Source organism: Bos mutus, chromosome 20 (genome assembly GCF_027580195.1).
Source record: "Bos mutus isolate GX-2022 chromosome 20, NWIPB_WYAK_1.1, whole genome shotgun sequence".
Lineage (NCBI taxonomy): Eukaryota > Metazoa > Chordata > Mammalia > Artiodactyla > Bovidae > Bos > Bos mutus.
In genome coordinates, this window is record NC_091636.1 from 63,975,491 (window position 1) to 63,997,792 (window position 22,302).

Genomic DNA, 22,302 nt, shown 5'->3' on the forward strand with positions numbered 1-22,302 from the left:
TCTTTGCAGTAATTTTGTAACCTTGGCTCATGACGCATAGAAGGTTTTTGTGCTGCTGTACAGTTTGTTTTAGTGAGACCTAAAAACCACACAGTTCAGATAGTCTTGGGAAATTTGGAGAGGGGAAGAGGGTTATGAGATGCTTTGTCAGATATTATACCCAACCCAAGGAGATTTTGTTATTGGGATTTGCAATTAGATTTGTTCCCCTTTGCACTGGCAAAGATATTGCAGTAGCTTTAGCAGAATCTATTACTGATTATAGAAGCACTTCTTTCCAGGTCAGCCTGAACTAACTCAACCATGGAATATCTTAGTGTTCAGTTTGCTGCTACTGCTGCTAAGTCGCTTCAGTTGTGTCCGACTCTGTGCGACCCCAGAGACGGCAGCCCACCAGGCTCCCCCGTCCCTGGGATTCTCCAGGGAAGAACACTGGAGTGGGTTGCCATTTCCTTCTCCAATGCATGAAAGTGAAAAGTGAAAGTGAAGTCGCTCAGTCGTGTCTGACTCTTAGCGACCCCATGGACTGCAGCCTACCAGGCTCCTCTGTCCATAGGATTTTCCAGGCAAGAGTACTGGAGTGGGGTGCCATTGCCGTCTCTGAGTGTTCAGTTTAGGATGATGTAATTATTGATAATTCAGATACTGAGATTTAAAATTATTTATGAAAATGTGACAGGTAAATCTGTGATCATTTAGAAGGTCTAGGAAACCGTTCAAATGTGGTAGGTTTGTCCTTTCTAAAATATATCAGTCCTGATCCAGATGGTTTGGCGTCTATCACTCGGGTCTCCACTCTCAAGTCAAAATTTGTCTCCTCTGCTGGTAAACCATAGGGACGGATGACCTGAGTGGAATTGCACTTTAGTTTGTAAACTTTGCACTACAAAGAACTCATAAACCATTTCAAGTCATTAATTTTCTTATTGCAAAGTTACTTAAATTATTACATATAAAAAATTTAATGAAAGAAAAGTGTAGCCTGTCTCCTGTGCAGTCACTGGACTGTGTGTGTGTGTCTGTGTGTGTGTGTGTGAGATACATGTGATTATATGTGTAAAACTTGAATGTCTTCCTAAAATGCTCATGTATTTGTTTTCTTTGTGTCTAAATTTGCAGAATTTGGTTTATGGAAACTGTAACATCAGTTTTCAAATTTAGAGGAATATCAGGAGCATCTCTAAGGAGTTTAGTATAAGTTTTTAGGTATTTTAGTCTAGTTTTCTTTTTCTTCCCCTCCGTAGTTAAACTACTGGCCGTGTAATTCCTGGAGGTATTATTACGGCACACTGGAGCATTCTGTTCTTTATAGTAGAGGCACAACTTTTATTTTTTTCCCACATTTTTTTTCCTATTTATTCCACTTTCTGTCTCTTAGCGAAATGAAGGAGAGGCTTGGTTTCTTTGGCTTGCTTAGAAAACATATCCTATCAGTTCAATTCCTAAGATGCTTATTTAAAAATAATAGCCATTTAGGTAAAGTGACATGTTGATCATATTCTAGCTGCAGTTTAGACATCTTTGGCCACAATGTATGTTTGTTTTTGATGTTTAGTCTTCTATTGAGATGGTGGCACACAGCATTGTAAATTGACCATACTCTATTATAAAATAAAAATTAAATATTGAAACAAGAGAATTAAAAAAAATACAAGGATATTTTAAATTGGTAAAAAAAAAAAAAAAGATGTGGCTGTAAGTATAGGTAATTTGTTGATTTTGGAGTCACACATTTTGTTATCTGCATGCCCGTGTCTGGCTGGATGACATCAGGTGATATTTCTTTTTTTTTTCAAATGTTTTATTCAAAAGGTACATTTACTTTTTATTTTTTTTTTAATTTTTTTAAAAAAATCACATGCTCCCCATCCTGAACCTCCTCCTCCCCCAACCTCCCCATACCATCCCCCTGGGCCTTCCCAGCGCACCAGCCCCAAGCATCCAGCATCGCACGTGACTGGCATGTTAAATACATGACATTTCACATGTTTCAATGACATTCTCCCAAATCTTCCCACCCTCTCCCACAGAGTCCATAAGACTGTTCTATACATCAGTGTCTCTTTGCTGTCTGCACACAGGGTTATCGTTACCATCTTTCTAAATTCCATATACATGCGTTAGTATACTGTATTTATGTTTTTCCTTCTGACTTACTTCACTCTGTATAATAGTCTCCAGTTTCATCCACCTCATTAGAACTGATTCAAATGTTTTCTTTTTAATGGCTGAGTAATACTCCATTGTGTTATGTACCACACTTTCTTATCCATTCATCTGCTGATGGACATCTAGGTTGCTTCCATGTCCTGGCTATTATAAACAGTGCTGGCGATGAACATTGGGGTACACGTGTGTCTCTTTCCCTTCTGGTTTCCTCAGTGTGTATGCCCAGCAGTATCTGAATCTCCACACTGTTCTCCATAGTGGCTGATTTGCATTCCCACCAACAGTGTAAGAGGGTTCCTTTTCTCCACACTCTCCAGCATTTATTATTTGTAGACTTTTTTGATCGCAGCCATTCTGACTGGTGTGAAATGGTACCTCATAGTGGTTTTGATTTGCATTTCTCTGTGATGTTGAACATCTTTTCAAGTGTTTGTTAGCCATCTGTATGTCTTCTTTGGAGAAATGTCTACTTAGATCTTTGGCCCATTTTTTGATTGGGTCATTTATTTTTCTGGAGTTGAGCTGATTCTGTTTGTCGGTCCTTCATTTGCTATTATTTTCTCCCATTCTGAAGGCTGTCTTTTCACCTTGCTAATAGTATCAAGCTTTTAAGTTTAATTAGGTCCCATTTGTTTATTTTTGCTTTTATCAATATTCTGGGAGGTGGGTGATGTCAGAGAGTGTTTTCTATGTTCTGGCTCCTCTTCTGAGAAGAGGGTGATCTTTCATCCCTCCCAGAGCCACGGTGAGTATCAAGTGCAGTGATGCCCGTGACCTCCTTCCAGAAAGTCTCAGCTTCCTTGTGAGTTCTCTTCCCTACTTTCACTTCTTTGTTATTCCTGGTCTTCAGCTGCTCCTTTGAGTTCAAGCTTGTTAAAAATTATTTATACTAATGAAATGTTATTCACACAGTAAAGGACAGACTCGTGAAAAGTATAAGAACTTAAATTTCATAAGCACAACAGCAGCCAGTAGAAAAGTATTGCATTCAAGTTCAAGAATGAATAGGATATAAAAGACTTGAGAATCTTTTCTTGCTCTGCCATTTTTAACTTGAAATTTCCCCAAAATATCTCCCATGTTTCACCTGTGATATTCATATGTCCTTGTCTTTGAATAAATCTCCAAGCCTTTATTTAAATCTCAGTAAGAGATGGTCATGGAAAAGACTCTGATGCTGGGAGGGATTGGGGGCAGGAGGAAAAGGGGACAACAGAGGATGAGATGGCTGGATGGCATCACCGACTCAATGGACGTGAGTTTGAGTGAATTCTGGGAGATGGTGATGGACAGGGAGGCCTGGCATGCTGCGATTCATGGGGTCTCAAAGAGTCGGACACGACTAAGCGAGTGAACTGAACAAAACTGAACTGAAGAGATGGTCAGTCAAGAATCCTCATTGAGAACCATTAGTTTTTTTCTGTGAATCTCAGCTCTTAAAGTTCTAAATGTTGGTATCTCTTCACAATCCTGATTTTATATTTTTTTATTGTTGTTAAATATGAAGAAGTGGGCTTGCTGGGATCGGATGGTAGTTTTAGTTTTTATTGTTTGAGGAATCTCTGTGGTGTTTCGCATAGTGGCTGCACCATTTTGCATCCCCATCTATAGCATGCAAGGGTTTCAATTTCTTTATATCCAAAAGAATTGAAACCAAGATCTTTAAAAGCTCTCTGAAGCACTATTCACAGTAGGCAGGATGTAGAAGCAACCTAAATGTCCATCTACAGATGACAGGATAAAGAACAGGATATACATAAAATGGAATAGCATTTAGCCTTTAAAAAGGAGGAAATTCTGTCATATGGAACAACATGGACCTTGAGGACATTATGCTAAGTGAAACTGTCCATTCACAGGAAGACAAATAGCATGTGATTCCACTTATAAGGAGGTATCTGAAACAGTCAGATACTTGGGATCAAAGACTGCAGCGGTGTTTGCCAGGGGCTGGGTGGAGAGGGAGATGGGAAGATAAAGTTTTAGTTAAGCAAGATGGACAAGTTCTAGAGGTATGCTACAACACTGTGCCTACGGTCAACAATACAGTACTGAACACTTAAAAATCTGTAAGAGGGTCGCTCACATGTTAAATCTTTATCATGTTTACCATGATAAAATAGCATAATAAAAAACAAAGATAAAAGTAAGTTCCAGATGTCAAAGGCTTGGGGGCCCCGAGCCTTGGGTTGTTTGGGGAGCTCACTGACACATGCAGAGGGAGGGCCTGGCTCTTTTGCAGCCAGTTAATTTTGTGACCCCGAGGTCTGCCCACTGTCCTCTGGGCCTCTGTCTCAAAGCTAGCTAGAGGCCATGTGTGCTGGCCCTGAAATCACTGATGCTCTGATCCTGATACCCCTTTCCTGGACCCTGGGGACACATGTGTCCTTCCCTCGTGGCTGAATCCTCTGATGAGTTTGGAATGAGATACAACAGGACACTTAATGGACAAACTCCTCCCACTTCTAAGTAAGCCGCTCTAGAACCCATATGAGCCCTGGGTCCCACTTCTAAGTAAGCTGCTCTAGAACCCGTATGAGCGCTGGGTTCCGCGTCTAAGTAAGCCACTCTAGAACCCATATAAGTTGCTCTAGAACCCAAATGATCCCTGGGTCCCACTTCTAAGTAAGCTGCTCTAGAACTCATATGAGTGCTACATATGAGCAAAGGGTCCTGCTTCTGAGTAAGCTGCTCTAGAACCCGTATAAGCTGCTCTAGAATCCATATGAGCACTGGATCCCACTTCTGAGTAAGCTGCTCTAGCCGCTCTGGAACTTGTATGAGCACTGGGTCCCGCTTCTGAGTAAGCTGCTCTAGAACCCGTATAAGCTGCTCTAGAATCCATATGAGCGCTGGGTCCCACTTCTGCGTAAGCTGCTCTAGCCGCTCTGGAACTTGTATGAGCACCGGGCCCTGCTTCTGAGTAAGCTGCTGTAGAACCCATATGAGTGCTGGGTTTCTCTGGTCCTTGCTGCTCTTCCACAGCTCCCTTCACACCTGTGGGCTCCCAGAGCATGTGGGGAAGGCACAGGTGACAGGTGAGGAAGCTGGTGTCACACCCCAGCTCTGCCTGTAAGTACGCAGGGCGCTTGGGGCCCTGTTCCATGTCTCCAGTCAGCATCCTTGAATGCAATCCCCTGGCTGTCTGGGAGGATGCACAGAATGTATGAGACATATGTTTATATATCATTGCTCAGTAACAAACCCAACAAGGCAAACTGAAATAGAAAATGTCACCATCATTATTGAAGCTTCCCAGGTGGCGCTAGTGGTAAAGAATCTACCTGCAATGCCAGAGACCACGGTTCAGTCCCTGGGTCAATCACTGGAGGGGGAAATGGCAGTCCAGTCCAGTATTCTTGCCTGGAGAATTCCATGGACAGTGGAGCCTGGTGGGCTACAGTTCATGGGGCCACAAAGAGGCGAACATGACTGAGGGTCCACCCGCTGTCATCATTATTGGCATCAAGTCATAGTCTTGGGGACAAATCTTCTATTCTTGAATAATATACCATTAGCAACTCACATTTTATGTTTTTCTATTTAAAATTACTTGTATATTCATATTTGCGTAATTTATAATTTGTATTTGTGTAAATATAGAAATTTATATTAAATGTAAGTTATTTATGTTACATGAGGTTGGCACATGTGTTCAGTTGCTCAGTCATGTCCAGCTCTTTGCGAGATTACTGGAGTGGGTTGCCATTTCCTTTTCCAGGGGATCTTTCCAACCCAGAGATCAAATCCTGGTCTCCTGCATTGCAGGCGGATTGTGTATCAACTAAGCTACCAGGGAAGCCCGAGGTTGACATATGGGTTTCACTTTTAACCTCTTTCAATAATAGCTGATAACCATAATGATGCTTGTTAGATCAAGTCTTACAAATCCTAACTTACTGCATAACGTCACACAAATTATTGAAATGAGGTGATGATTAGACATACTCGAGTTGTTATCTAGTCAGGTTATGATAGACTGAAATCCTGTGTCATTTAACAAAGCTCTCATAGTAAACCTGGATAGCAGTAGTAAAAATAAAAGTCACTCAGTCGTGTCCGACTCTTTGTGACCCAATGGACTGAGTAGTCCATGGAATTCTCCAGGCCAGAATACTGGAGTGGTAGCCTTTCCCTTCTCCAGGGGATCTTCCCAACCCAGGGATCGAACCCAGGTCTCCTGCATTGCAGGCGGATTCTTGACCAGCTGAGCCACAAGGGAAACCCACAAGGGACAGCAGTAGAAACCAGGGGAAACGATGCTCTTTACTGAGCACCTGCTGAGAGCTGGATGCAGTCTATCGGCCTCTTGTTCTATGCAACCACTCTGTAAATGTGACTCAACTACACCAGTGCTTATGGATGAAGCCTAGTGAGACAGCCCAGGGGTTAAACTGCCCGAGGGTACTGTGCCTGTCCCTAGAGGAGGAGGGCAGAAGTGTCTCCATTCTAGTATCTCCTCCTCTTCTACTTGCAGGAAGATGGGCTGAGAGAAAATCAGTGTCTGTTCCAGGTCTCCTGCCGGGATTTAAGCCTAGATCACAGCAGTGCTTTGGAACTGTGAGGATATAGTTATATTACTTAATTAGATCATTTTAGAATAGGCACTTTGGGCTCAATTATATTTGGCATATTTTTACTTCATTTCTAACCTTGTTTTTCTTGTTGTTCAGTTTCTCAGCCGTGTCTGACTTTGCAACCCTATGGACTGCAGCATGCCAGGCTTCCCTGTCCTTCACCATCTCCCAGAGCTTGCTCAAACTCATGTCCATTGAGTTGGTGATGCCATCCAACAATCTTGTCCTCTGTCATCCCCTTCTTCTCCTGCCTTCAATCTTTCCCAGCATCACGGTTTTTAAGTCAGCTCTTCACAACAGGTAGCCAAAGTATTGGAGCTTCAGCTTCAGCATCAGTCCTTCCAGTGAATATTCAGGACTGATTCCCTTTAGGATGGACTGGTTTGATCTCCTTGCAGTCCAAGGGACTCTCAAGAGTCTTCTCCAACACCACAGTTCCAAAGCATCAATTCTGCAGCACTTAGCCTTCTTTATAGTCCAACTCTCACATCCATACATGACTACTGGGAAAACCATAGCTTTGATTATATGGACCTTTGGCAGAGTAATGCCTCTGCTTTTTAATATGCTGTCTAGGTTGGTCATAGCTTTTCTTCCAAGGATCAAGTGTCTTTTAATTTCATGGCTGCAATCACCATCTGCAGTGATTTTGGAAAATAAAGCCTGTCACTGTTTCCATTGTTTCCCCATCTATTTGCCATGGGACAGGATGCCATAATCATTTTTTGAATGTTGAGTTATAAGCCAGCTTTTTCACTCTCCTCTTTCACTTTCATCAAGAGGCTCTTTAGTTATTCACTTTCTTCCATAAGGGTGGTATTATCTGCATATCTGAAGTTATTGATATTTCTCTCAGCAATCTTGATTCCAGCTTGTGCTTCATCCAGCCCATCATTTTGCATGATGTACTCTGCATAGAAGTTATATAAGCAGAGTCGCAATATACAGCCTTGACGTACTCCTTTCCCAATTTGGAACCAGTCTGTTGTTCCATGTTCGGTTCTAACTTGCTTACTGACCTATGTACAGATTTCTCAGGAGGCAGGTCAGGTGGTCTGGTATTCCCATCTGTTTCAGAATTTTCCACTGTTTGTTGTGATCCACAAAGTCAAGGGCTTTAGTGTAGTCAATGAAGCAGAAGTATATGTTTTATCTAGAATTTTTTTGCTTTTTCTATGATCCAGCAGATGTTGACAGTTCGATCTCTCTATCCTCTGCCTTTTCTAAATCCAGTTTGAACATCTGGAAGTTCTCAGTTCATGTACTGTTCAAGTGTAATGTGGTGAATTTTGAGCATTACTGTACTAGCGTGTGAGATGAGTGCAATTATGCGGTAGTTTGCACATTCTTTGGCATTGTCATTCTTTGGGATTGGAATGAAAACTGACCTTTTCCAGTCCTGTGGCCACTGCTGAGTTTTCCAGATTTGCTGGCATATTGAGTGCAGCACTTTCACAGCATCATCTTTTAGGATTTGAAATAGCTCAACTGGAATTCCGTCACCTCTGCTAGCTTTGTTTTTCCTGATGCTTCCTAAGGCCCACTTGACTTCCCACTCCAAGATATTTGGCTCTAGGTGAGTGATCACACCAATAACCATCAAGGTAATCATTACATTAAGTTTTACAAATCATAACTTACTGCGTAATATCAAATGAAATGTTGGAACTATAACCAAGCAACCTGGAGTTTTATTTAGGTGTGTTATGATAGACTGAAATTCTGTGTTCCCTAATCAAATAATTCAGTTTTATTGAGCTCCTACTGGGTGTGATGCATTGTTCTGTTCTCACTGTGTCCCTTCTAGGCAGTTTTCATTAGTACCTCCATGTGGAGATGGGGAAACTCAACTTGAGAAAGATTAATGAACTTGGCCAGTACCCTGCTGTAGTGGGTAACTGGGCCAGCATTTGAGAACTGGTTCTTTGGGTACAAATAGAATACACTGATGCAACTGCCTTTGCACATTTTTTTGCTTAATGTTAAGTGATAAATGATAAGACCTTATTTTTCTTTACTCTTATGAAGTACAAATTGTACCTCAAAAAAAAAGAAGACCTTTTTTTTTTTTTTTTGTCTTTCCATAACCCTCCCCTAGTTCATTAGCTTCCTTGATGTCCATAATATTGCAGTCATATCCTTTCGCCAGCCCCCAGGATGAGAGTTCCATGTAGAGATTCTCATGAGCATGGAAATGAATGGAAGGTGAACTCATAACCCAAATCTTACTTCTGTGTTTTGGCTGAAAATTGCAACATACAAAAGGAAGAAAGACAGGGCTTCCATGGTAGTGCAGTGGATAAGAATCAGCCTACCAATGCAAGAGACATAGGTTTGATCCCTGGTCCAGGATCATCCTACCTGTTTCCTACCTGTTGGTAAGCAACTAAGCCCATGCACCACAGCTACTGAGCCTGAGCCCTAGATCCCACCAGCTGCAACTACTGAAGCCCGTGCGCCCAGAACCTGCGCTCTGCAGCAAGAGGAGCTCCTGCCATAAGGAGCCCACACATTGCAATGAAGAGCAGCCGCCACTCACTGCAAGTAGAGAAAGCCTGAGGGCAGCAGCAAGGACCCAGCAGAGGCAAAATCAATACATAAGTTTCTTTAAAAACACCAAGGAAGGCATAAAATATTACAGTATATATAGAGTTGCTTCTTAAATTCATGTAATTCCGAATTCCCTCAAAGGTTTAGCAGAAGAATAAAGCTAAAGACAGTGTCACATATACACTAAGATAATTCAAAAACAAAAACAGTCTTAGTCCTGCCAGCACTATATTTATTACTGAAATATCACACCCAGTGTAAAGCAGTTGACAAAAGCCATGATTTCAGATATCAGCAGGGAGTAGAGGAGGGAGATCTATTTTCTAGATACAAAAGAACTGGACCACAGAAGGCCCTGAAAGGTCAGGAATAAAGACATCAAAATCAATACAAGCTGTCAAAAGGGCTTCTGGGAGGGTTAATCAGAGTTGATATAACACATTGGAAATTGTTTGAATCGAGTAATGGTGCCTGTATAGTTAAAGCTATGGTTTTTCCAGTAGTCATGTACGAATGTGAGTTGGACCACAAAGAAGACTGAGCGCTGAAGAATTGATACTTTCGAATAGTAGTGGTGGAGAAGACGCTTGCAAGTCTCTTGAACTGCAAGAAGGTCAAACCAGTCAATCCTAAAGAAAGTCAATCCTGAATATTCACTGGACAGACTGATGCTGAAAGTGAAGCTTCAATACTTTGGCCATCTGATGCAAAGATCCGACTCACTGGAAAAGACCCTAAGGCTGGGAAAAATTGAGGGTAAGAATAGAAGGGGGTGACAGAGGATAAGATGGTTAGATAGTATCACTGATTCAGTGGACATTAGTCTGAACAAACTTTGGGAGATAATGAAGGACAGAGAAGCCCGGTGTGCTGAAGTACATGGAGTGGCACAGAGTTGGATCAACTTAGTGACTGAACAACAAATGTCATCGTGGATACATTTAGAAACAAGTAAGACCTGGCAATTGGCAGTTTAAATAGATCGCACTGTATGAAAATAATAACAATATTACAAAATAACTGGGTTTTGTGTAGCACATTGGATTTCTCAAAATACTTTGGGAAAGGTTATCTCATATGTTCCTGATTTTCCAAATAAGAAAATCACGGCTCAGGGAAAATCATTTGTGTACGCAAAACCCCGAAGTTGACAGAGTAAGACCTTGGGTGCAGGTCTTCTCGCCTTAAGATGCTGGAAAGTCCAGGATGCTGTGGCCTCCTCAGAAGATACTGGGGTAAGAACTAATCATTCTACAGGAGGTAGTAACCCCACCCACAAATTAACAACCACAAGTTAATAACCCCATCCACAAAGTAATAACCCTGCCCACGAAGCTGGATTAATTTCCTTCTATATTGATAAAGTTATTTTTAGTCCACCCGCGCCCCCTGTGCCTGACAATTTTTTTAGTGCTAAAATAGCTTTCCTTGTGGCTCAGAAGGTAAGGAATCTACTTGCAGTGTTGGAGACCTGGGTTCGATCCCTGGGTTGGAAAGATCCCCTGGAGAAGGGAAAGGCTACCCACTCCAGTATTCTGGCCTGGAGAATTCCATGGACAGAGGAGCCTGTCAGGCTACAGTCCAGGGGCTCACAAAGAGTCAGAAACGACTGAGCAACTTTCACTGCTTTCAAAATATCTTTAAGAGGTGACACTAGTAATAAAGAATCTGCCTACCATTGCAGGAGATGCAAGATACATGGTTTCAATTCCTGGGTTGGGAAGATCCCTGGAGAAGGAAATGGCAACCCACTCCAGTATTCTTGCTTGGAGAATCCCATGGACAGAGGAGCCTGGTGGGCTACTGTCCATGGGGTCGCAAAGAGTCAGACACGGCTGAGCACGCACACATCCTACCACACATCCCTTCAAGAGAATAACGACCTCCTTGCAGGGGCACCCACTTCTCCTCAGATGGGGCAGCTCGCACCTCCTTTCTGCAGAAAATAGGAAGGACACCTTAGCTGGGAGAGAAGGAAGTTTTTAAACCTGAAAAGTAGTCTGCGTCCTGGTGTGTGTCGGCCAGTTTCCTTTGCACTCCTGTTTCGCATTTCCTCACTTGGAAAGGTGATTTTCTAGGGCTCCGTGGTCCTGCTGTGGAGAACAGGAACTTTCCTCTGAGGAGGGGCAAGCACGTTTTCTCTTGGTCCTGTTGTTTTTGTTTGCTTTTGTTATCGTTTGGACGATGTAAGCCCAGCATATGCTAGACAGAGGCTCTTGCATGTTGCCAGTTTACACTAAGCTGTGTTGTTCAAAGGGTTATTATTTCACTTCTACCAAAATCCACTTCTGCACGTTTGTCTATTTCCCCAGCAATACCTTGAAGGCTCGGTCACAAACGCTGGCCCGCCATCTGTGCTGCTTACTCGGGCTTTTCACTGAGCTGCAGGAAGCTCCTGTCTAGCCCTCTCAGCAATGTCTGATTCGTTTGCAACCCCATGGACTGTAGCCCGCCCGGCTCTTCTGTCCATGGGATTTCCAAGGCAAGAATACTGGAGTGGGTTGACATTTCTTCCTACAGAACATCTTTTCAATCCAGGGATTGAACCCCAGTCTCCTGTGTCTCCTGCACTGTCAGGCAGATTCTTTACCACTGAGCCACCAGGGAAGCCTGAAAGCTCTGCTTACGTTAATAAGTCAGTCAGTGGCCCTTCTGGGTTAAATACAACTAGCTTTATCCATTGTTTATGAAGATCAGATCAGATCAGTCGCTCAGTCGTGTCCGACTCTTTGCGACCCCATGAATTGCAGCACGCCAGGCCTCCCTGTCCATCACCAACTCCCGGAGTTCATTCAGACTCATGTCCATCGAGTCGGTGATGCCATCCAGCCATCTCATCCTCTGTCGTCCCCTTCTCCTCCTGCCCCCAATCCCTCCCAGCCTCAGAGTCTTTTCCAATGAGTCAACTCTTCGCATGAGGTGGCCAAACTACTGGAGTTTCAGCTTTAACATCATTCCTTCCAAAGAAATCCCAGGGCTGATCTCCTTCAGAATGGACTGGTTGGATCTCCTTGCAGTCCCTTTTCATAATTCTAAAAAGGCTGTTCTCTGAAATACAATTTAATAAAATTAAGTGCAAATCAAATAGTTGATTCTTACTCAATGGAAACATTGAAAATTTTTTATAAATAAAAATAATATATGTACATTTCATCACCATCACTTGCCCACTGCACTGTGCTTGTAAAATGCTTTCACTTGTACTTCTATGTATTATTCTGTGAGGGGAATGATGGATCTCTCTAGCTGAAACTAGATATTACACCTTCCTAAGCATGGGAATGCAAAATTGGCTTTGTTTTGTTATTTGAGATCTCAGTGAAAAGCTTGCATATATGAAAGATTGTCAGCTTAAAAATGCCAGAATTTGTTGAAAGAGGCTTGAATGTTTTTAAAAAGTTAATATCAGTACATGCAGTCAAGTGGTACAGCAGATAACTGAAAACATGTAAGCATTCTGAAATTTAGAACTGGAAGTGTGGCCATCAAGTCTAAGAATGATGTACGATGCAGATGGAAAGAAAAGAAAATGATGGATTACAGGACTTAATCCATCAAAAGCCTGCCTCTAGAACATACGAATTATGCTACCATCTCTGGAAACTAATTGATATGGAGATCTGGACTAGTTCACAAAAGTGTTTTCGTTACAGTGTTGGAAGAGGCTATTGCCCAGATTTCTTTGGCTTTACAGAAAATTGGGGTTGTTTCTGCCTATAACAATTCAAATAGAGTGATTGCAACATTAATTGAAAAAGAAACACTTTGCTGAAGATTTTCTGTTGTAAAAATGACTTTAGTGACACATACACACACACACAGGCTCTTTCTTTACAGGTTGCTAATACATTCCATGATAAAGATTTTCCAATACCTGATTTTAAAATACCTGAAATTAACTTATGGAAACAGAAACAGTATTCTCAGCCATAACAATTGCCACTCAATGACCATGAGTTTAAAAATCTTTTGTAGACCTACACAAATACACAGTACACAAATAAGAAACATATTCTAAAGATGTTAGTAAATACTCAACTAGAGGAATCGAACCCGTGCCCCCTGCAATGGAAGCGTGGAGTTTAAACCACTGGACCACCAAGCATGTCCCCCAGGCTCCTGTTTCAAATGATGCCAGAGTTTTAACTGCTGCAACTCAGTAATGAAATGTGACTTTGTAAATTTAAAGCCTTAGTAGAAGTTCCTATAACAACAGTCAGGGAATATTCTTTTCCAAATGCATCTTCAGTCTTTGATCATTGGCCTGCTGACACTTTTGGTTAATCGTGGATTATGCGTAGGTGCTTTATTTGACTTGATGTCTCTGCCACACTGGGCATTTATTTCTAGTTAATTACTGTAGCTCACCTTGTTTCCTTGTAGTCGCACCAGGCGCTTGCCACTGCAATTAAAGAGAATGGTCTCTTGGCGTCTGAACAGGCTTTGATTGTTCCTAGTTTTTAAAAAAGCAATTTAGCTGTCCCATCAAATTGGCCTTTAAATGATGCTGTCATTTGGAGATGAGGACTTCCTGTCCTCTGTATGCAGTTCGTAACGAGGATGTGCTGTTGCCTTAGGGTCCTTCCCTCTCCCTGTGTTGTTCACAATGTACTTTAGTACCAGTGTTGATTTAGCACGAGTAGTGTGTTGTAGAAATAGTTCACACGTATACTAGGGCAACCAAAGAGTTTTAACACAAGTTTTGGTCATATTGATACTTGTCATTTGGCTTTACTGGTGGCAAACAGTTTTCCCTTTTAGGGGAAGTAACATAAGTGTTTAATTATATCAACAGTATGATTTAATTGGTGTTTTGCCTAAGATTTGCATTTCCCCTTTTTTTTTTATTATTTCATCTGAATGCCTCCAATGGAATTATTGAACATGTATAATTTCAGTTGTTAGAACAATGTGCATACATAATAATTTTCAAAGCAACTTGTAATTAAGTAAAGAAGGAACTAACAGATGTTGGAACATGAAAAAAATGGTTTTAAAACATTAAATATTTTTCCCAGATGCCATGGTTTCTTTCTTCCCAAGTGTTATCCTTTTATTAATCCTTGAATTTTCGAAGAACAAGAGCCTAGCTCAGAACTCTTCAATGTGAATACAAGCAAGAGGCTGCTGCTACATTTTGATTTTTTTGGTTAATATTTCTGAGTAGAAATGCAAGGTTCTATTTAGAAGCCTTCAACGTTGGGCAGAAAAAATTTTTTAAAGCTGAACGGTTTTGCTCTGTGGTCTGAGGATGTGCTGAAATCGCACACGTTCTTAGAACAGTTGTCTGTTCATTTTACTACTTGGCATTTTTTTTTTCCCCAGATCCGTTTGATTTGCAGAATCTCACGAGGTTCTGGTTTGAAAGAAGTAGTTGCAGGAAAGGCTGTTGAAGACGGAGTTGGCTTGCACTGTGTCACGTTCTTGCGTTATTATATAAGCCAAGCTGCGTGAGAAAGCGGAATCCTCCACATTAGTATTTGGCATCTTGCTTCTATCATGATGGGGAAGGTTTTCCACATCTGTTCCAGTCTATCCTAGTCCCGTGAAATTGCCCAGTTTGCAGCTATTAAAAAGCAGTCTTCCAAGGAACCCGAGTGTCATCATGCTGGGAGAAAGAAACGGCAGTGGCTAAAAAAAGGAAGCTGTGGAATCTACCTTATAAAATCATTTAGGCTCCCTCAAAGCATGTGAGCCGTCGCCTCTCAAAGAGAGAGACAAAAATAGCATGGGGCAAACGGATGGAATCCAGATCTTAGGAGGAGCCCTCTGATGTTAGCCTGGCGGTTATGAAGCTGATGTAATTGATTTCCTTCTCTTATCTTCTTGTCACGGCTAATAGCTTTTAGGGATAAGCTCTGACATCCGAAAGCGAAGGGTGGAAGGGAGCTTGACCTGTTACATGAGTCATCTTTGATAATTCATTTCTCAAACATTTGGTGTGATCTCATATGTAATTGTTAATTTCTTAACAGTTTCACATGCAAAAGGAAAGAAGGCTCTCAGTGACTTGAGTTATGGATCCATGTCTTCCATTCTATCCTCCATAGACTTTTCAGATCTTTTCATCTGTATATCTAGTCAACCAAAAATGTCAGACATGTGCTGTGTGTAAAGAACTGTAGGAGGTACTGTGGAAGATGAAGATACTCAGTGCATACAAGAAAACTATCCATGGGAGAAAACATAAATCTAATGGGCAGATTATAAGGAAGAAGTGGGGCATGCCAGAAAGCAATGAGGTCAGAGGAGGGGGCTGTTACTTCTGACTGGATGGGTCCATGGCCCCAGAGGTGTGGCCAGGGTTTGGCCAAGTTGAAGTGGGAATGAGAGCTTCCCTGTAAAAGTAGCATAAAGGAAGTCTGTGGATCAGAGGGGTGGGGAACACCCTGGGAGCCACTGTTGCTGTTGAGATCGCTAAGTTGTATCCGACTCTTTGCGACCCCATGGACTGCAGCATGCCAGGCTTCCCTGTCCTTCAGCGTCACTGGCGTAGCCTGAGGTTGTTGTCAAGGAATATGAAGTGAAGTCGCTTAGTCGTGTCCAACTCTCTGCGACCCTGTGGGCTGTAGCCTACCAGGCTCCTCCGTCCACAGGATTTCCCAGGCTAGAATACTGGAGTGGGTTGCCATTTCCTCCTCCAGGGGATCCTCCCAACCGGGAATCAAACCCGAGTCTCCCGCACTGTAGGCAGATGCTTTACCATCTAGGCCACCAGGGAAGTCATCAAGGAATATGGCAAGATGCAATATGGAAAACAAGGTGTTTCAATTCCTGAAAGGCCTTGAACATTAGGCTGAGGTGTGGCATAGCCATTTAACTCTCACTCACTCACTATTGCAGCTATGTAACTGGGGCTACTATAACTTTGTTGTTGTTGTTGTTGTTGTTTTTAACTTTTTGGCCACACCTCACAGCCCTAGGAAAATTTTCTTGTGTTAATATTTCCACAGTATAACTCCATGAGTGATTTCAAACATATAAGCTACATCCTGGTTTCAGTTATTTTTCTTGATAGACACCCCCAACAACCAAAAGCATCCTGATTTTACTACCTAAAAGAAAGTATCTAATTGTCAACATGAACATAACATTTTGAAAGCAGATCTGTGTAGGTGCAGAGTCCTTATTCTAAAATCTGCTATTTTCCCACCATCATAATTTCAACTTTCATAGGTACTTCTAAACCAAAAAAAAAACCCATAAAAACATAAAGTCAATGTTGCCCCCAAATATGTCATGTAAACTTGGGTTTAGTCCAATTTCAAAGGGGAAAGTTCCATCACATTAATATGAGATAAATTAATTTCTTTTTACACATGGTTTAAATTCCTTTGGGCGATGCTTTTATTTCTGTTTATTTATTTGTCTTCCTCGGGTCTTAGTTGTGGCCTACAGGGTCTTTGTTGCATCATGAAGAATACTTTTTTGTGCCAGATGGATTCTCACTGTGGCCCTTGAGCTCAGTGGTTGCAGTACACGGGCTTAGTTACTCTGAGACATGTGGGATCTTAGTTCTTTGACCAAGGTCGAAGCCATGTCCCTTGCATTTCAAGGTGGATTATTAACCACTGGACAACCAGGGAAGTTTCTTTTAAACTTATTAATACCCAAAAAAGATGATATTTTAAGATTTTTAGGAAATGGCAACCCTCTCCAGTTGCCTGGAGAATCCCATGGACAGAGGAGCCTGGCAGGCTATAGTCCATAGGGTCACAAGGAGTCAGACACGACTAAGGTAACTTAGCACAAAGTCTAGGACAATATCTGTCTTATTTGGGATTGTATCCTCAGTACCTAGCAGAATGTATAGCAGTGAATAAATGAAACTAGTTATTAATTTTATGTATTAATCTGTTAAAGATGATGGCAATTTGGATGAAGTGATTATACTCGTGCATTATATTGGTTTTGTCTAGTCTTTGTTTCTTTCTTACAGTTTCTTATGAAGGAACGTATTTTGTGATCAGTCTTCTTCACCCAGACTCTCCATACCCCGATGGGGCTAGTTTTTGTTCACATTTAATTTTTCTTTCCATGGTATTCGCTTATGAACTTCTCATTTCTTGTTCATATTCTTAAAGTATTTCAAATTCTTTCTAATTAACTTTACAAGGCTGCTCCAAACAAATGAAATTCTGCACTGAAAACCAGCATGCCTGCAGTAAAAGCATGTGAAGTTCATTAAAATTGGTTTTGATATTAGATTAGACTTAGCGGTGACCTTCCAAGACCTTATCAGACCCCCATAGGCAAGACTTGAGTACATATAACTAATGCAGAGCTCCCAATTAGAAAAGAAGATGTGAATTTAATATTTTAAAGCTGCACGGATTCCAGGATTTGAGCTCTCCTTTGTAAATAAGAAATTAAATGTAATGGCCCTGAGCCCTTTGCAGACCATCAGCCTGCCTGTTAGTCAAACATTGTCTTATCTCCTTGGTGCATTTCATGAGCACAGCCAACGTGGAGTCCAGCTCTGTTCCCTCCACAGTGAGTCTTGAAGAGCCATGAGTGTGAACCACAGCCAGGGATGCAGGCTGGGTGGGATGTGAATCTGGGTAGGTGGCTGTCCTTAACACTGAGGAGCTCTCAGCCTAGGAGGAGAGATACTAATACTAACGACCCCATAACATCAGCTTCTGGTAGACAGTGCTGTATTGGAGATAAGCTACATGTGTCCAAAAGTTGGGAGGAGTCAGGCTGGTAGTTTTAAGCCCCCTCTATATGGGATGGGTTTTTCTGGACAAGCCCCACCTCACTATTTTAGCAGAAGTCAGTTCAGTTCAGTTGCTCAGTCGTGTCTGACTCTTTGTGACCCCATGGACTGCAGCACGCCAGGCCTCCCTGTCCATCACCAACTCCTGGAGTCTACTCAAACACATCTCCATGAGTCAGTGATGCCATCCAACCTTTTCATCCTCTGTCGTTCCCTTCTCCTGCCTTCAATCTTTCCCAGCATCAGGGTCTTTTCAAATGAGTCAGTTCTTCACATCAGGTGGCCAAAGGACTGGAGTTTTTGCTTCAGTATCAGTCCTTCCAATGAACACCCAGGACTGATCTCCTTTAGGATAGACTGGTTGGATCTCCTTGCAGTCCAAGGGACTCTCAAGACTCATCTCCAACACTACAATTCAAAATCATCAATTCTTCCATGCTCAACTTTCCTTATAGTCCAACTCTCACATCCATACATGACCACTGGAAAAACCATAGCCTTGACGAGATAGACCTTTGTTGGCAAAGTAATGTCTCTGCTTTTGAATATGCTGTCTAGGTTGGTCATAACTTTCCTTCCAAGGAGCAAGTGTCTTACTTTCATGGCTGCAGTCACCATCTGCAGCGATTTTGGAGCCCCCCAAAATAAAGTCTTGACACTGTTTCCACTGTTTCCCCATCTATTTGCCATGAAGCGATGGGACCAGATGCCACGATCTTAGTTTCTGAATGTTGAGCTTTAAACCAACTTTTTCACTCTCCTCTTTCATCAAGAGGCTCTTTATCTCTTCTTCACTTTCTACCATAAGGGTGGTGTCATCTGCATCTGAGGTTATTGATATTTCTTCCGGCAATCTTGATTCCAGCTTGTGCTTCATCCAGCCCTGCGTTACTCATGATGTACTCTGCATATAAGTTAAATAAGCAGGGTGAAAATATACAGCCTTGATGTTCTCCTTTTATTTTAGTGGTACTGAGAGTTAGACATGAAACAGAAGGCTAGTGGGAAGCTGCTGGCCATCACAGGGGGCCCAGCTCAGTGCTCTGTGACGACCTAGAGGGATGGGATAGCCAGGGGGGAGGGAGGTCCAAGAGGGCGGCGACCCATATATACACATAGGGACTCACTGTTGTACAGGAGAAAGGAAGGCAACATTGTAAAGCAATTATCCTCCAATAAAAAGATATAAATGGTGTCCCCCCATTGCTTTGCTCTAGCAAACCAAGTCAGAGATTGACTGAGGTGCTGACATTTCCCTGAGGATGTGTGTGTGTTGGCGGGGGGTGGCTTACGTCTAGCACCCTCCCAGTGCTTTCTGAAGAGCTCCCGCTGATTACCCGGCTGAACAGAGACTGGCCTGTGCACCTCCAGTGCGTTTATCATGTTTTTCCACACACTGCAAATCTTGAAACAGACGAGTCCTTTAGCCTGTAAAGCCATTAAACTGGAAACGCAAATACTTCTGGCCCACTGGAATTAATTTTATATTTTGTAAAACCCGATTCCTTGGACTGTTGAGGTGTCACTCCACGTGCGTGTTCTTCGTGAGGGTTTGACACCCTTTTTCTTGGGAGCACGTGTCTTAAATGATCTCATATTTCTTGTGCTCTCTGTCTTGTCTGTCACACTTGGCCTCACAGATTATAATATTCTTAGAGGAGACCCAGGACTCAAAATAAGGAGAGGAACCTGACCGGAGGAAATCCCACTTTGTCCTGATACAAAGTGTCAATTATTAGAATTCTGACTATTCTCTTACCTGAATCTTGTCAAAAAATAATTAGTGGAAATGGTAACTTTTTTCCCCCAGAAGTCATTGCTCCTTATTCTTTAACAGAAGTTGCAGTTTCCCTTGTTGCTTTTAGGCTGATATTTGTGTAGGGGAAGCCTCAGAGTAGAAGCAGCTATGAGTTTATTACACATTTATTGGGTTTTGCCTCATTTGAAAGGAATCTGAATTAAGTTTCAGCATTTGTCCTCAAGTTAAAAAAAGATGAGGGACTAGTGTTATCAAAGACAGGTTTACAAGCTGGCACTTTGTGGGTGTTTTATTTACATCTCAGTGGAAGACAGGACTGTGCTCGTCTGAGTTTTAGGTTGTCAGTCATATCCTTGTAACTGTACCAGGCTGAAATCATAGGTGAGCCTGATTTCCAGAAAGCTGAGTGATGCTTTTTTTATGGTGCACTCCACTAGAGAGGGGTGGTATCCCAGGAGGCTTGGGGACGCCTTGCTGTGAACACCATGAGATTCCAAGAACCCAAGTGCAGATGCCCTGCCTCTGGGGCTCAGCCCTATATCCTCAGCACCTTCTGGATACCTGGAGCAAAGTAGCTGCTCAGTAAACTGTGTGAAAGTTCCTGGCAAAATTCGAATGAAGGAAGAATCATCACAAATTTAAACCAGCAGCAGAGATCACACATTCCCTCATGAAGTCCCCGAACAATCCTTATTTTTCAAGAAGAGTCAGGTCTTCATCATTTTAAGTTGCATTTGTATCTTTCTCCCTTACTTAAATGTTTGTGTGCCTTTTCTTGTGGCAGCATCACTGTGAAGGGGAGCATATGAGAAGTCAGAGCCAGTGTTGCTAGCTCATAGAGATGGCAGCAGGGATTCTGAGCAGTTGAGAAGTTGGGATCCTTTGTTTCAAAGTGAGAAGCTCTTCCAGCAAGTTCTCCCAAGATAAGGTATCCAGCAGTTGAGCTGCAGGAAGGGGGACCCCTTCCAGGGCCCGAGAGTGGGCTCTTGTCTAACATTGGAAAGAGACTTCACTGGGAAGGGGCACCCAGTGGAGAGCAATAGGGTGAGGGAGCCCAGGAGGACTGCTCTGCCACGTGGCTCGTGCTCTCGGGTTTTATGGTGATGGGATTAGTTTCCGGGTTGTCCTTGGCCAAGCATCCTGACTCAGGGTCCTTCCTGGTGGCACATGCATTGCTCAGCCAAGGTGGATGCCAGCGAGGAGGATTCCGGGAGGTGGTCCAACAAGTAGCATCTCCTTTAGATGTTTTTCTGACTTCTGGTTGGTGGTGGCTTATTAATTCCGTGTTACCAGGACCTCCTTTCATAAAATAACTCACACAAATGGTTACTGTGGTGCCTGGGCAGGGTGGGTGATTTCAGTCAGCATGTTACCCCTAACCGTTGAGTTGCTTGGTAAATGCCTTTGGCCTTGAGGGTTAGGAATGGGTGAGCCCCAGAGCCACTGCTCACCTATAAGGTACCTTTTTGTGAAGTAGTACCTGTTTCCCCTCCTGAGGGTCCTAACACCACAAGCTCAGAGCTCAGCAGGCAGCCAGCATGTTTTTATGCCCTTTCCTCCGAGGACAGAGCCCTTCTGCCAACACTCATGGTTTAGGAAAACAGTCAGGCTGAATTTCAGCCCTCACAATTCCCTCTGCCAGGGGCTTCTTCTGTGCAGTGTACATATTGTACAACCTTATACAATGTTAATTCATCAGACTTTTATGTATAAATATAAATTATACATAGATAAATAATTGCATTTCACTTATATGTTCATATTTATGACATTTATAATGATCAAGTAGAGAACCTTGTAAATAATAAATTTGACATTAGTAAGATTTGAAAAGAAAAACAATGTTAGAGTTATCCCAATGCAGAACAAATGTTTGATAAAATTTAACATTCGTAATAGTTTTTTTAAAAGTCAACAAACAAAGCATGGATGGGAGCTGTTTTAACCTTATGAGGATACCTTCTAAAATGATACAGCAAACACCATCGTACATAGTGGTGAAAGGTTAGATGCTTTTCAATTGAATTCAAAGACAAGCCATGGATTCCTGACAGCGCTGCTAATGTTCAGTATTGTTCTGGACCTCATGGTCAATTCAACACAAGAAGGCAAAGAAATAATACTTGTTAGGTCAAGAATGGGAGTGATTTTTCCCAAGGAATGCTTCCAGCTCACTTACTGTGCCTTGCTAGTTAATAACCAGTCAATAGCTGTAGGGTAACATTCATTTATTGTGTATGGCTAATGGTGCCATGTTGAGCCTGGGCAGGTGGCATTGGGATCATAGCAAGTGCCCAACTGGACCACTCCTGGCCCCAACCCACTTGAACTATGGCCACTTGATCTTTGTGTATTCTCTGTTGATTGAAAGGTTATTCAGTGCTTTTAAAGATTTTGAGGACCATTGAGGAAAAGCTGTCAAAGCACAGGTGCGAAGGCTGGTTTTCTGATGCATGGACCCCATTAGTGACATGTTTGTCAGAGGAAGGGCCAGGGGGTCTTCTGCTCTTTGATAGGGAGCAAGTGTC

The 22,302-nt window shown here is 42.3% G+C and overlaps 1 protein-coding gene across 5 annotated transcripts in view; it reads left to right on the forward strand.

Moving 5' to 3' along the window:
- Positions 1–22,302, forward strand: part of SEMA5A (semaphorin 5A) — a 568,136-nt gene that overhangs the window by 496,094 nt on the left and 49,740 nt on the right. The gene's annotated exons all lie outside the window — the stretch shown is intronic.